Here is a 5,798-nt window from a genome sequence, read left to right on the forward strand (position 1 = left end):
ACAATAGCTTTGGTCACACATATGTGAACACATTCTTTGTAGGGTATTGAATGTTTATAAACACACATAAACTTTTAAGGAGCTTTAATATGAAGTTTGCATTACTACATAAACTTCAAGATTATATCATTATGCTTTTATGTTATTTTTTTATATTTGCTTTCTCTTCTTTTCCAAGTGATAATAAAGAGTGAGTAATAGCCTAGTACAAGAAATTCTACTATCTGCTGGATGTATGTTGGTTTAATTGAGTCCCAAATCACAATTGTCAAGGTAGTTCTTTTTTTCAGTAACATATTGAAAAGGTTATTAGAACAAAGATATACTCACATGTAATTATTAAGATACAGGATGGAAATGCAAACATAACTGTATTTAGTAGCCAAACCATTCCCAAATGTGAACTCAATTTCCCTAACATTGTTTCCTAAGTAAGTATATGCACTGATAGACTTGCAAGTATTTTAGTAACTATATAGGCTCTGGATAATAAATACTGTATTTATTTTGTGTATATTTCATTTAAATATACATAGACCCCTCTAGCTTCAAATTGTTATTACATCTAAATTTATTCAGAGTTTTGATTCAATCCAGGATTTATGCATTATATATATAAACTTTACTACTGAAGTACATCCCTAGCTTTTTAATATTTATTTCAAATAAAAAGTAATGAGATATAGTTAAATATAATAAATTAAATGATTGTTCCAAATTTGCAACAAGTGAAACTACAGAGTACAGTTTAGACTCTTAAAATATTCACAATTAACTCTCACTTTTGACTGTTTGTACCTTTCAAGGGACTTGTGGTTTAATACCTCTATGGTTATCAGACACTCTGAATGTCCATTATGGATATTTCAAAGTCATTTAAGAAAGTTTAGTTGTGATCACATGCAGAGTCTCAAACCCAACATTAGGTTGAACTTGGTAAGACTTGCAACGAAGAGGAAAGGTTTGTAGCTGCCAATAACTCACAGAATCTATAAGCAAGACTGATAGAGACTCATAGTGAATAAAGCAGCAATCACAGAATCTGAATGTGTTTGGGCTAGGTCATCTGCAAACCACTTCAGTGTCTTCAAACGTTTCTCAAACTCCTCCACTGGGGACTATATTCTCAGTTCAGTGGTTGCCTGTGATCATCTGTATTTTTCATATTCTGGCAGAGCCTTTAAAGAGACAGCTATATCAGGCTCCTGTCAGCATGTACTTCTTGGCATCAGCAAATTTTTCTGAGTTTGGTGGCTGTATATGGGCTGAATGTCCAGATGAGACAGTCTTGGGATGGTCTTTGCTTCAGGCTTTGCTTCAAATTTTTTCTCTGTATTTCTTCCTGTTAATATTTTTTTTTGCCCTTCTACAAGTGACTGAATCATCTAAATTTAAGTTTTCCTTCTTCTTGAGCTTCATGTGGTCTATGAATTGTATCTTGGGTTATCTGAGTTTGGGGGTCAACAAAATATAAATTGGGAAGATTTTTATCAATGAAGAATTGGAAGCTAGATGATATGATGAAACACTGGTAGCTAGTTCATATGGACAAAGAAAGTACCCAGTTGACCTGCCTCCATCAGCCAGTGTCACAGCAAGGTTATACTTCTCCATGATGTCTCAAAAAGCCTTCAAAGAAATGTCCCTCCTTTCTATTTTCTTCTTGTCTCTATCAAACCTCCTGACTTCTTATTACTCTTTACGGCAACCCCACCCCATGTTCATACGTGTCAAATGGTAGCTTGCTCTGTCACTTGACTTTATGTTTGACTTTATTTAATCTGGTTTATAATAAACAGAAAGCTCATGGATTAAAGCTGTGTTTTATGGCTGAGCCATGCTACAGATAGAGGTTTTTTCTTTCTTTCTTTTCTCTTTTTTTTATTGAAGAACTTTATTTTTAAAAAACAAATATAAATGTACAAATTTTAAGCATTTTTGCATAAAAGAATAGGAATACATTTTTGTCATTGCTTGGCTTTTTTTTTAAGGTTTGATAGTGTGCATTAAGATCTTCGTAGTTACAATGAGCATAAAGTACATGTAAAACAGGATGTAAACTGGAATTAGTCAAAGTTTTCTTGGTGTGTAAGGGGTAAACATTTTTTTTTTTCTTTTCTTGAACTTCACACAGTCTGTGCGTTGTTTCTGAGGTGTTCAGAGCTTTCTGGGGTTAGTATCCAATTATCAGTGACTGTATATTATGTATGTTCATTTGTGAATGGGTTATGTCTCTCTGGATGATATTCTCTAGACACATCCATTTTCTAAAGAATTACATAAGGTCATTTTTTCTGATAGTTGAGTAGTACAAAATTGTGTAAATGTACCACGATTTTTGTATCCATTCATCTACTGAAGGACATCTGGGTCCTTTCCAGCTTCTGGCTATTATAGATAGAGCTGCTGTGAACATTGTGGTGCATGTATCTTTGTTGTATGTTGGAGCGTCTCTGGGATAAATGCCCAGAAGTGGAATAACTGGGTCTTCCAATAGTACTATGTCCAATTTTCTGAGGAATCGCCAGAATGATTTCCAGAGTGGTTGTATCAGTTTACAACCCCACCAACAGTGGAGAAATGTTCCTCTTTGTCCACATACTCACCAGCATTTGCTGTCATCTGAATTTTGATCTTGGCCAATCTGATTGGTGTGAGGTGGAATTTCAGGGTTGTTTTGAGTTGCATTTCCCTGATGGCGAATGATGTCAAGCACTTCCTTAGATGCTTCACATCCATTAGATATTCCTCAATTGAGAACTTTTTGTTTAGCTTGGTACCCCATTTTTAATAGGGTTGTTTGATTCTCTGGTGACTACCTTCTTGAGTTCTTTGTATAACTTGGATATTAGGCCTCTATCTGATGTGGGGTTGGTAAAGATCTGTTCCCACTCTGTTGGCTGCCATTTTGTTGTCCTTAGCTTTACAGAAACTTTGCAATCTCATTAAGTCCCATTTGTCAATTTTTTACCTTAAAGCACAAGCCATTGGTGTTCTGTTCCAGAAATTTTTTCCTCTGCCAATGTGTTCTAAGGTTTTCCCTATTTTCTCATCTAATAGTTTCAGTGTACCCAGTTCAATGTGGAGATATTTGATCCACTTACACTTGAGCTTTGTACAAGGAGATAAGAAAGGGTCTATTTTCATTCTTCTACATGCTGTGTGCCAGTTGGTCCAACACAATTTGATGAATGATTGCAGCTCCTTTGCAAAAAAAAAAAAAAAAAAAATCAAGTGATCATATATGTGAGGGCTCATTTCTGGATCTTTTATTCTATTCCATCGATCCATGTGCCTATTTCTGTACCAATACCATGAAGTTTTTAGCATAATTGCTTTGTAAAATAGCTTGAGGTCAGGATTTGTGATTCCCTTAGATGTTTTCTCCTTGTTGAGGATAGATTTAGCTATTCTAGGTCTTTTGTTATTCCAGATGAAATTACACATTACTCTTTCCAACTGAATGAACAATTGGGTTAATAATGTGATGGGGATTGCATTGAATCTGTAGATTGCTTTTGATAAGATGGCCATTTTTACAATGTTGATTCTTCCATTCCATGAGCATGGGAGTTCTTTCCATTTTCTGAGATTTTCCTTGATTTCCTTCTTTAGATGTTTGAAGTCCTTGTCATACAGGTCCTTCACTTGCTTAGTTAGAGTCACACCAATATATTTCATATTTTTGTGCCATTTGTGAAGGGTATCTTTTACCTAGTTTCTTTATCCACTTGTTTGTCCTTTGAGCAGAGGAAGGCTACAGATTTGTTTGAGTTACTTTTATATCCAGTCACTTTGCTGAACTTGTTTATCAGCTGTAGCAGTTCTCTGGTGGAATTTGTGGGGTCACTTAATTGCACTATCATATCATCTGCAAATAGCATGGTTTTTACTTCTTAGTTTCCAGTTTGTATCACTTTGATTTCTTTTTGCTGTCTAATTGCTCCGGCCAGGACTTCCAGTTCTATGTTGAATAGTTAGAAGAGAGTGCGCAACCTTGTCGAATTCCTGATTTCAGTGGGATTGTTTCAAGTTTCCCACCATTAAGTTGATGTTGGCTGATGGTTTGCTGCATATTGCTTTTATTATGTTTAGGTATGGGCATTGGCTTCCTGTTCTTTCCAAAACTTTTAACATGAAGGCATTTTCAATTTTGTCAAATACTTTCTCAGTATCTATTGAGATGACCATGTGGATTTTTTTTTCTTGAGTTTGTTTATATGGTGGATTACATTGATGGATTTATGTATATTAAACCATCTCTACATCCCAGGGATGAAGCCTAGCTGATCATGGTGAATGATCATTTTGATGTGTTCTTGGATTGGTTTTGCAAGGATTTTGTTGAGTATTTTTGCATCAATGTTCACAAGTGAAATTGGTCTGAAGTTCTCTTTCCTTGTAAGGTCTTTGTGTGGTTTAGGAACGAGGGTTATTTTAGCCTCAGAAAATGACTGAGGAAGCACTCCATCCGATTCTCTTTTGAAGAATAGTTTGCAGAGTATTGGTGTTATGTCGGCAATAAATGTCTGATAAAATTCTGCACTGAACCCGTCTGGACCTGGACTTTTTTTTGGTTGAGAGACTTTTGATGACTTCTTCTATTTCTTTATGTGTTATGGGATTATTTAGATGGTTTACTTGATCCTGTTTTAACTTTAGTATCTTGTATCTGTCTAGGAATTCATCCACATCCTCTAGATTTTCCAGCTTTGTTGAGTATAGGCACTTGTAGTAGTATCTGATGATTTCTTGATTTTTGTCAGTTTCAGTTGTTATTTTTCCACTTTCCTTTCTGATTTTGTTAATTGGATATTCTCTCTTTGCCCTCTAGTTAGTCTGGCTAAGGGTTTATCAATCTTGTTAATTTTCTCAAAGAGCCAGCTCTTGGTTTAGTTGATTCTTTGAATGGTTGTTTTTATTTCTTTTTGGTCTCTTTCTGTCCTAAGTTTGGTTATTTCTTGCCTTCTACTTCTCTTGGGAGTATCTGCTTCCTATTGTTCTAGAGCTTTTTGCTGTGCTGTAAAGTTGCTGGTGTAACCTCTCTACAGTTTCTTTTTGGATGCACTCAGCACTATTAGTTTTCCTCTTAGTACTGCTTTCATTGCATGGCATAGGTTTCGGTGTGTTTTGTTTTCATTTTCATTAAATTCTAGAAAAGCCTTAATTTATTTGTTTATGCCTTCTTTGACCCTGCTATCTTTTAAAAGAGCATTGTTTAGTTTCCATATGTATATGTGCTTTTTTTTGTCTTTGTTGTTATTAAAGACCAGCCTTAGACCATGGTCATCTGAAAGGATGCATGGGAGTATTTCAATCTTTTCATATCTATGGAGGCTTGTTTTTTGACAAATTATGTGGTCAATTTTCAAGAAGATGCCGTGAGGTGCTGATAAGAAGGTGTATTCTTTTGTTTTAGTATAATATGTTCTGTAGATATCTATTAATTCCAGTTGTTTCATAACCTCTGCTAGTTTTACAGTGTCCTTGTTCAGTTTTTGTTTCCATGATCTGTCCATTAGTGAGAGTGGGGAATTGAAGTCTCCAAGTATTATTGTCTGAGGTGCAATGTATATTGTTTGAGCTTTAGTAGGGTTTCTTTTATTAATATTGTTGCTTTTGTATTTGGAGCTTGTTCGTTAAAAATTGAGAGTTCTTCCTGAATAATTTCCCCTGTAATGAGTAAAAAGTGTCCTTCCTTATATTTTCTGATAACTTTTGATTTAAAATCTACTTTACTCAATATTAGAATGGACACTCCCACTTGCTTTTGGGGCCATTTGCTTGGAAGTTTGTTT

The sequence above is a fragment of the Micromys minutus genome, assembly GCF_963924665.1.
Source record: "Micromys minutus genome assembly, chromosome: X".
In the NCBI taxonomy this organism is placed as follows: Eukaryota; Metazoa; Chordata; class Mammalia; order Rodentia; family Muridae; genus Micromys; species Micromys minutus.